The 10,658-nt window shown below is 39.9% G+C and overlaps 2 non-coding genes across 2 annotated transcripts; both read right to left on the bottom strand.

Moving 5' to 3' along the window:
* Positions 1-752: 752 nt before the first annotated feature.
* LOC112699911 (small nucleolar RNA R71) lies at positions 753-860 on the bottom strand. The gene has a single exon (XR_003152843.1). It is a non-coding gene; the product is annotated as a small nucleolar RNA R71 (small nucleolar RNA).
* A 1,687-nt stretch (positions 861-2,547) lies between these two features.
* LOC112700319 (small nucleolar RNA R71) lies at positions 2,548-2,654 on the bottom strand. The gene has a single exon (XR_003153228.1). It is a non-coding gene; the product is annotated as a small nucleolar RNA R71 (small nucleolar RNA).
* Between the last annotated feature and the right edge of the window lie 8,004 nt (positions 2,655-10,658).

Raw genomic sequence — 10,658 nt, forward strand, 5'->3', positions numbered from 1 at the left:
AACAATTTTCAAAATTCTCTCCCTCTCATCTCCTTCTATTTATTTATTTATCTACTAACACTTCTCTTCTACTCATAATTCGAACCCTCTTCTCTTCTCCCTATATGTTCAAATTTTTTCTCTTCTCCTTATTCTATTCTTTTCTTTTTCTACTTACATAAATGAATCTCTATATTGTGACATAGAAGATTTATCTTCTTTTCTGTTCTCTTCTTTTTCATATAAGCAGGAGCAAGGACAAGGACATTCTTGTTGAAGTAGATCTTGAACCTGAAAGGACTCTGAAGAATAAGCTAAGAGAAGCTAAAACACAACAATCCAGAGAAAACCTTACAGAGAATCTCGAAAAAGAAGGAGACATGGCCGAACCCAACAACAATGCAAGGAAGATGCTTGGTGACTTTACTGTATCAAATTCCAACTTACATGGAAGAAGCATCTCAATCCCTGCCATTGGAGCAAACAATTTTGAGTTAAAGTCTCAATTAGTTTCTTTGATGCAACAGAATTGCAAGTTTCAAGGACTTCCATCAGAAGATCCTTTTCAATTCTTAACTGAATTCTTGCAGATCTGTGATACTATTAAGACCAATGGGGTTGATCCCGAGGTCTACAGGCTTATGCTTTTCCCTTTTGCTTTAAGAGACAAAGCTAGAGTATGGTTGGACTCTCAACCAAAAGATAGCCTGAACTCTTAGAATAAGCTGGTCACGACTTTCTTAGCCAAGTTCTTTCCTCCTCAAAAGCTGAGTAAGCTTAGAGTGAATGTTCAAACCTTCAGACAGAAAGAAGGTGAATCCCTCTATGAAGCTTGGGAGAGATACAAGCAACTGACTAAAAAGTGTCCTTCTAACATGCTTTCAGAATGGACCATTGATGAGCGGATAATTTATAGACTTTTTGGCATTCTTTTTAGGTAGTTTTTACTATGAGTTTGTGTGTTTTTCTGTGATTTCAGGTATTTTCTGGCTGAAATTGAGAGACCTGAGCAAAAATCTGATAGGAGGCTGACAAAGGAATGCTGATGTTGTTGGATTCTGACCTCCCTGCACTCGAAATGGATTTTCTGGAGCTACAGAACCCCAAATGGCGCGCTCTCAACTTCGTTGGAAAGTAGACATCCAGGGCTTTCCAGCAATATATAATAGTTCATACTTTATTCGAGATTAGACGATGAAAACGGGAGTTCAACGCCAAGTCCATGCTGCATTCTGGAGTAAAATGCCAGAAACACGTCACAAACTAGAGTTAAACGCCAAAAACACGTTACAACTTGGCGTTTAACCCCAAGAGAAGCCTCTACACATGTAAAGCTTAAGCTCAGCCTAAGAACACACCAAGGTAGGCCCCGGAAGTGGATTTCTGCACTAAGACTTATTTCTATAAATCCTAGTAACTAGTCTAGTATAAATAGGACTTTTTACTATCGTATTTTCATATGGGATTTTACATCTTTAGATCACATTGCCTTGACCTTCATCACTTATGTATTTTCAACGGTAGAGTTTCTACAAACCATAGATTAAGGTGTGGAGCTCTGCTGTAGCTCGAGTATTAAGACAAAGTACTATTGTTCTTCTATTCAATTCACGCTTATTCTTATTCTAAGATATTCGCTGCACTCAACATGATGAATGTGATGATCTGTGACACTCATCATCATTCTCAGCTATGAACGCGTGCCTGACAACCACCTTCGTTCTACCTCAGATCGAGCACGTATCTGTTGGATTCCTTAATCAGAATCTTCGTGGTATAAGCTAGAATTATTGGCGGCCATTCTTGAGAATCCAGAAAGTCTAAACCTTGTCTGTGGTATTCCGAGTAGGATTCAGGGATTGAATGACTGTGACGAGCTTCAAACTCGTGATTGTTGGGCATTGTGACAGACGCAAGAGTCACTAGATTCTATTTCGACATGATCGAGAACCGACAGATGATTAACCGTGCTGTGACAGAGCATTTGGACCATTTTCACTGAGAGGATGGGAAGTAGCCATTGACAATGGTGACGCCTTACATACAGCTTGCCATGGAAAGGAGTAAGAAGAACTAGATGAAGGCAGTAGGAAAGCAGAGATTCAACAGGAACAAAGCATCTCCACACACTTATCTGAAATTCCCACCAATGATTTATAGGAAAAGGATACGGCAGTCGAACCCAACAATAACAATGCAAGGAAGATTATTGGTGACTTTACTGTACCAAATTCCAACTGACATGGAAGAAGCATCTCAATCCCTGCCATTGGAGCAAACAACTTTGAGCTAAAGCCTTAGTTAGTTTCTCTGATGCAACAGAACTGCAAGTTTCACGGACTTCCATCAGAAGATCCTTTTCAGTTCTTAACTGAATTCTTGCAGATCTGTGATACTATTAAGACCAATGGGGTTGATCCCGAGGTCTACAAGCTTATGCTTTTCCCTTTTGCTGTAAGAGACAAAGCTAGAGTATGGTTAGACTCTCAACCTAAAGATAGCCTGAACTCTTGGGATAAGCTGGTCACGGCCTTCTTGGCCAAGTTCTTTCCTCCTCAAAATCTGAGTAAGATTAGTGTGGATGTTCAAACCTTCAAACAGAAAGAAGGTGAATTCCTCTATGAAGCTTGGGAGAGATACAAGCAACTGACCAAAAAGTGTCCTTCTGACATGCTTTCAGAATGGACCATCCTAGATATATTCTATGATGGTCTGTCTGAATTATCTAAGATGTCATTGGACCATTCTGCAGGTGGATCCATTCACCTAAAGAAAATGCCTGTAGAAGCTCAAGAACTCATTGACATGGTTGCAAATAACCAATTCATGTACACCTCTGAGAGGAATCCTGTGAGTAATGGGATGCCTCAAAAGAGGGGAGTTCTTGAAATTGATGCTCTGAATGCCATATTGGCTCAGAACAAAATGTTGACTCAGCAAGTCAACATGATTTCTCAAAGTCTGAATGGATGGCAAAATGCATCCAACAGTACTAAAGAGGCATCTACTGAAGAAGAAGCTTATGATCCTGAGAACCCTGCAATAACAGAGGTGAATTACATGGGTGAACCCTATGGGAACACCTATAATTCCTCATGGAAAAATCATCCAAATTTCTCATGGAAGGATCAACAGAAGCCCCAACAAGACTTTAATAATGATGGAAGAAACAGGCTTAGCAATAGCAAGCCTTTTTCATCATCTTCTCAGCAACAGATAGAGAATTCTGAGTAGAGCCACTCTAGCTTAGCAAACAGAGTCTCTAATCTATCTAAGGCCACTTTAAGTTTCATGAATGAAACAAGGTCCTCTATCAGAAATTTGGAGGCACAAGTGGGTCAGCTGAGTAAGAAAGTCACTGAAACTCCTCCCAGCACTCTCCCAAGCAACATAGAGGAGAATCCAAAAAGAGAATGCAAGGCCATTGATATAATCAATGTGGCCGAATGCACAAGGGAGGGGAAGGACGTGAATCCCAGTGAGGAAGACCTCCTGGGACATACTCTGAACAAAAAGGAGTTTCCTGTTAAGGACCTAAAGAAATTTGAGGCTCATATAGAGACCATAGAGATTCCATTGAACTTCTTTTACCATTCAAGAGCTCTGAGAACTATTCTTCCTCTGAAGAGGATGAAGATGTAACTGAAGAGCAAGTTGCTCAATATCTAGGAGCTATCATGAAGCTGAATGCCAAGTTGTTTGGTAATGAGACTTGGGAAGATGAATCTCCCTTGCTCATTAGTGAACTAAATACATGGGTTCAGCAAACTTTACCTTAAAAGAAACAAGATCCTGGTAAATTCTTAATATCTTGTACCATGGGCACCATGATCTTTGAGAAGGCTTTGTGTGACCTGGGGTCAGGTATAAATCTTATGCCACTCTCTGTAATTGGGAAGTTGGGGATCTTTGAGGTACAAGCTGCAAGAATCTCAGTTGAGATGGCAGACAAGTCAATAAAACAAGCTTATGGATTGGTAGAAGACGTGTTGGTAAAGGTTAAAAGCCTTTACATCCCTGCTGATTTCATAATCTTAGACACTGGGAAGGATGAGGATGAATGCATCATCCTTAGAAGACCCTTCCTAGCCACAGCAGGAGTTGTGATTGATGTTGACAGAGGAGAGCTAGTCCTTCAATTGAATGGGGACTACCTTGTGTTTAAAGCTCAAGGATCTTCCTCTGCAACCATGGAGAGGAAGCATGAAAAGCTTCTCTCAATACATAGTCAAACAGAGCCCCCAAAATCAAACTCTAAGTTTGGTGTTGGGAGGCCCTCATCATGCTCTGAACATCTGTGAAGCTCCATAAGAGCTCACTGTCAAGCTATTGACATTAAAGAAGCGCTTGTTGGGAGACAACCCAATTTTTATTTATCTATATTTCTATTATTCTTTTATGTTTTATTAGGTTTATCATCATATGGAGTCACAAAACATTTGCAAAAGTTAAAAATAGAATCAAAAACAGCAGAAGAAAAAGCACACCTTGGAGGAAGAGCTTACTGGCGTTTAAACGCCAGTAAGGAGCATCTGGCTGGCGTTCAACGCCATAACAGAGCATGAAGCTGGCGTTGAACGCCAGAAACAAGCAGCAGTCTGGCGTTTAAACGCCAGGATTGCACCCTGAGGAGAGCTGGCGTTAAACGCCAGAAACAAGCAGCAAAGTGGCGTTTAACGCTAGAAACAAGCATAGAGCTGGCGTTTAACACCAGAAACAAGCATCAGTCTGGCGTTTAACGCCAGAAATAAGAATCAGTCTGGCGTTAAATGCCAGGATTGCATGTAGAGGGCGTTTTACACGCCTAATTGATGCAGGGATGATAAATCCTTGACACCTCAGGATCTGTGGACCCCACAGGATCACCTCAGGATCTGTGGACCCCACAGGATCCCCACCTACCTCAACTCACCTTCTATCTTCTTTACACAATCCAATAACACTTTTCCCCAAACACCTTTCACCAATCACCTCAATCTCTCTTCCCCATCACCTCTTCACCACTCACATCCATCCACTCTTCCCCACAGGAACCCCACCTACCTTCAAAATCAAAATCTCTTTCCCACACAAACCCACCCTAAATGACCGAACCCCATTCCCTCTCCCTCCACTATATAAACCCCTCCATCCTTCTTCATTTTCACACAACACAACCCTCTCTTATCCCCCTTGGCCGAAACCCACACATCTCTCTCTCTCCTCCATATCTTCTTCTTCTTCTTCTATTCTTTCTTCTTTTGCTCGAGGGCGAGCAACATTCCAAGTTTGGTGTGGTAAGAGCATAGCTTTTTGTTATTTCATAACCATTTATGGCACCTAAGGCTGGAGAAACCTCTAGAAAGAGTAAAGGGAAGACAAAAGCTTCCACCTCCGAGTCATGGGAGATGGAGAGATTCATCTCAAGGGTCCATAGCTCAGTAGTAGAGCATTTGACTGCACATCAAGAGAGCCTACTCATGGACCTCAACAAGAGCATAAGGAATTCCCTCATCAAGAAATCCCTGAGATACCTCAGGGATACATTTTCCTCCACACAATTATTGGGAGCAACTAAGGATAGGAGCACCAAAATCACTAGGGATCAAGCAACAGAGGCAAGGAAGAAACACAGAGGAGCTCAAAGAGCACCATTGGTTCTTCAAGAAAAAGGTGCCACCCTCACTAAAGTGGACTCATTCCTTTACTTTCTTGTTCTTATCTCTCTGTTTTTTCGGTTTTATGCTATATACTTGTCTATGTTTGTGTCTTTATTACATGATCATTAGTATTTAGTAACTATGTCTTAAGGCTATGAATAATTCCATTAATCCTTCACCTTTCTTAAATGAAAAAAAATGTTTTTAATTCAAAAGAACAAGAAATACATGAGTTTCGAATTCATCCTTGAAATTAGTTTAATTATATTGATGTGGTGATAATACTGTTTGTTTTCTGAATGAATGCTTAAACAGTGCATATTTTTTATCTTATTGTTTATGAATGTTAAAATTGTTGGCTCTTGAAAGAATGATGAACAAGAGAAATGTTATTGAGATCTGAAAAAAAATTGATTCTTGAAGCAAGAAAAAGCAATGAATAACAAAAGCTTGCGAAAAAAATGGCAAAAAAATAAAAGAAAAAGAAAAAGCAAGCAGAAAAAGCCAATAGCCCTTAAAACCAAAAGGCAAGGGTAAAAAGGATCCAAGGCTTTGAGCATCAATGGATAGGAGGGGCCCAAGGAAATAAATCCAGGCCTAAGCGGCTAAATCAAGCTGCTTGTGGCATGCAGGTCCAAGTGAAAAGTTTGAGACTGAGTGGTTAAAGTCGTGATACAAAGCAAAAAGAGTGTGCTAAAGAGCTCTAGATACCTCTAACTGGGGACTTTAGCAAAGCTGAGTCACACTCTGAAAAGGTTCACCCAGTCATGTGTCTGTGGCATTTATGTATCTGGTGGTAATACTGGAAAACAAAGTGCTTAGGGCAACGGCCAAGACTTATAAAGTAGTTGTGTTTAAGAATTAACATACTTAACTAGGAGAATCAATAACACTATCTGAACTCTGAGTTCCTATAGATGCCAATCATTCTAAACTTCAAAGGATAAAGTGAGATGCCAAAACTGTTTAGAAGCAAAAAGCTACAAGTCCCGCTCATCTAATTAGAACTAATATTCATTGATATTGTGGGAATTATAGTATATTATCTTCTTTTTATCCTATTCGATTTTCGGTTGCTTGGGGACAAGCAACAATTTAAGTTTGGTGTTGTGATAAGCAGATAATTTATACGCTTTTTGGCATTATTTTTAGGTAGTTTTTAGTAGGATCTAGCTACTTTTAGGGATGTTTTTATTAGTTTTTATGCAAAATTAACATTTCTGGACTATACTATGAGTTTGTGTATTTTTCTGTGATTTCAGGTATTTTCTGGCTGAAATTGAGGGACCTGAGCAAAAATCTGATAGGAGGCTGACAAAGGACTGCTGATGTTGTTGGATTCTGACCTCCCTGCACTCGAAAGGGATTTTCTGGAGCTACAGAACTCCAAATGGCACGCTCTCAACTGCGTTGGAATTTAGCCATCCTGGGCTATTCAGCAATATATAATAGTCCATACTTAATCGAGATTAGATGACGAAAACTGGCGTTCAACGCCAGTTCCATGCTGCATTCTGGAGTAAAACGCCAGAAGCACGTCACAAACCAGAGTTAAACGCCAAAAATACGTTACAACTTGGCGTTTAACTCCAAGAGAAGCCTTTGCTCGTGTAAAGCCCAAGCTCAGCACAAGCACACACCAAAGTGGGCCCTGGAAGTGGATTTCTGCACTAAGACTTATTTCTGTAAACCCTAGTAACAAGTCTAGTATAAATAGGACTTTTTACTATTGTATTTTCATCTGGGATTTTACATCTTTAGATCACATTTGGGGGCTGGCCATTCGGCCATGCCTGGACCTTCATCACTTATGTATTTTCAACAGTGGAGTTTCCACACACCATAGATTAAGGTGTGGAGCTCTGCTGTACCTCGAGTATTAATGCAAAGTACTATTGTTCTTCTATTCAATTCACACTTATTCTTATTCTAAGATATTCGCTGCACTCAACATGATGAATGTGATGATCCGTGACACTCATCATCATTCTTACCTATGAACGCGTTCCTGACAAACACCTCTGTTCTACCTTAGATCGAGCGCGTAACTCTTGGATTCCTTAATCAGAATCTTCGTGGTATAAGCTAGAATTATTGGCGGCCATTCTTGAGAATCCGGAAAGTTTAAACCTTGTCTGTGGTATTCCGAGTAGGATTCAGGGATTGAATGACTATGACGAGCTTCAAACTCATGATTGTTGGGCGTAGTGACAGACGCAAAAGAGTCACTGGATTCTATTCCGACATGATCGAGAACCGACAGATGATTAGCCGTGCTATGACAGAGCATTTGGACCATTTTCACTAAGAGGATGGGAAGTAGCCATTGACAACAGTGACGCCCTACATACAGCTTGCCATGGAAAGGAGTAAGAAGAATTGGATGAAGGCAGAAGGAAAGCAGAGATTCAACAGGAACAAAGCATCTCCACACACTTATCTGAAATTCCCACCAATGATTTACATAAGTATATCTATCTTTACTTTACATTTTATTTATCATTATAGTCGAAAACCATTATAACCATTTGAATCCACCTGACTGAGATTTCCAAGATGACCATAGCTTGCTTCATACCAACAATCTCCGTGGGATCGACCCTTACTCACGTAAGGTATTACTTGGACGACCCAGTGCACTTGCTGGTTAGTTGTGTGAAGTTGTGACAAAGTGTGAATCTATTCTGCAGGTGGATCTATTCACCTGAAGAAAACGCCTGCAGAAGCTCAGGAACTCATTGACATGGTTGAAAATAACTAGTTTATGTACACTTCTGAAAGAAATCCTGTGAATAATGGGACGCCTCAGAGGAACAGAATTCTTGAAATTGATGCTCTGAATGCCATATTGGCTCAGAACAAAATATTGACTCAGTAAGTCAACATGATTTCTCAGAGTCTGAATGGATTGCAAAATGCATCCAACAGTACTAAAGAGGCATCTTCTGAAGAAGAAGCCTATGATCCTGAGAACCCTGCAATAGCAGAGGTGAATTACATGGGTGAAGCCTATGGAAACACCTATAATCCCTCATGGAGAAATCATCCAAATTTCTCATGGAAGGATCAACAAAAGGCCCAACAAGGCTTTAATAATGGTGGAAGAAACATGTTTAGCAATAGCAAGCCTTTTCCATCATCTTCTCAGCAACAGACAGAGAATTTTGAGCAGAGTCCCTCTAGCTTAGCAAACATAGTCTCTGATCTATCTAAGGCCACCCTAAGTTTCAGGAATGAAATAAGGTCCTCCATTAGAAATTTGGAGGCACAAGTGAGCCAGCTGAGTAAAAGAGTCACTAAAACTCCTCCTATTACTCTCCCAAGCAATACAGAAGAGAATCCCAAAAGAGAGTGCAAGGCCATAACTATGAGCAACATGGCCGAACCTGGAGAGAGTGGAAAGGACGTGAATCCCAGTGAGGAAGACCTCTTGGGATGTCCTCTGGACAAAAAAGAGTTCCCAATTGAGGAATCTAAGGAATCTGAGGCTCACCTAGAAAACATAGAGATTCTATTGAGCCTCCTTTTACCATTCATGAGCTCTGATGACTATTTATCTTTTGAAGAAGATGAAGATATTGTTGAAGGGCAAGTTGCCCAGTATTTAGGAGCAATCATGAAGCTGAATGCCAAGCTATTTGGTAATGAGACTTGGGAGGATGAGCCTCCATTACTCATTAATGAACTGAATACCTGGGTTCAGCACACACTACCTCAAAAGAAATAGGATCCTGGTAAATTCCTAATTCCCTGTATCATAGGCACCATAACCTTTGAGAAGGCTCTGTGTGAACTGGGGTCAGGCATAAATTTAATGCCACTCTCTGTAATGGAGAAACTGGGAATTTTTGAGGTACAAGCTACCAAATTCTCATTAGAGATGGCAGCCAACTCTATGAAAAAGGCTTATGGACAGGTAGAGGACATGCTAGTAAAGGTTAAAGGCCTTTACGTCCCTGCTGATTTCATAATCCTAGACACTAGGAAGGATGAGGATGATTCCATTATCCTTGGAAGACCCTTCCTAGCCACAGCAAAGGCTGTGATTGACATGGACAGAGGAGAGCTGGTCCTTCAATTGAATGCGGACTACCTTGTGTTTAAAACTCAAGGATCTCCCTCTGCAACCATGGAGAGGAAGCATGAAAAGATTCTCTTAATACAGAGTCAAATAAAGCCCCCACAACCAAACTCTAAGTTTGGTGTTGGGAGGCCACAACCAAACTCTAAGTTTGGTGTTGAACCTCCACATTCAAACTCTAAGTTTGGTGTTGGGATGTCTGACGTTAGGATTTTTGCCAGTAAAGAATGTCATAAAAACAGTCGCGTTGTAGATATAGTCTCTAAACCGACAAAAATCCCTTCGTACAAACGTTTTGGGTGTCACAAGTAACAAACCCCTTTAAAAATTGTTAACCGAGTATTCAAACCTCGGGTCGTCTTCTCAAGGAACTGCAAAGAAGTATGTTCTTATTATTGGCTATAAAGGTTGTGAATTCAGGGTTTAGAAGGTGAGAAGCAAGTGATTTAAATGACAAGTAAAGCAAATGGAAATTAAAAATAAATAAACAACTGTAAAACAACTTTTGGCAAGATGAGGGAATTTAGAGGTCTAACTTAGTCATCTCTCTCAACTATAATAAAAGTTGAATCTAAACTCCACTTGGTCAACCTTTACCAGGGCAAAGGAAAGTCAAGAGACTAATTAAATTGACCTTTGAATCCTAATTATTTCCTAAGAAAAGGTTGGGATTATTTAGGTTCAGCTCAATTAGCAAGATAACGATTATTAATTACGTTGAGTTTAATAACTGTTGAGTTACTAAATTCTTAATCAGAACCAAAAGGGGAAAAAGTAAATTTGCTGGAATAATAAAAATGTCTTCAAATCGTAAACAATGATAACCATAAATTAACAAGAGCAATAATAAACTGGAAATGCCTCAATACCATTAATTCAAATAATTATCTGTAACATGGAATAATTCATAAATTAAATTATTAAAAGTAAATAATCAATTCAAATGCTGGAATAAATAA

The sequence above is a fragment of the Arachis hypogaea genome, chromosome 6 (genome assembly GCF_003086295.3).
Source record: "Arachis hypogaea cultivar Tifrunner chromosome 6, arahy.Tifrunner.gnm2.J5K5, whole genome shotgun sequence".
In the NCBI taxonomy this organism is placed as follows: Eukaryota; Viridiplantae; Streptophyta; class Magnoliopsida; order Fabales; family Fabaceae; genus Arachis; species Arachis hypogaea.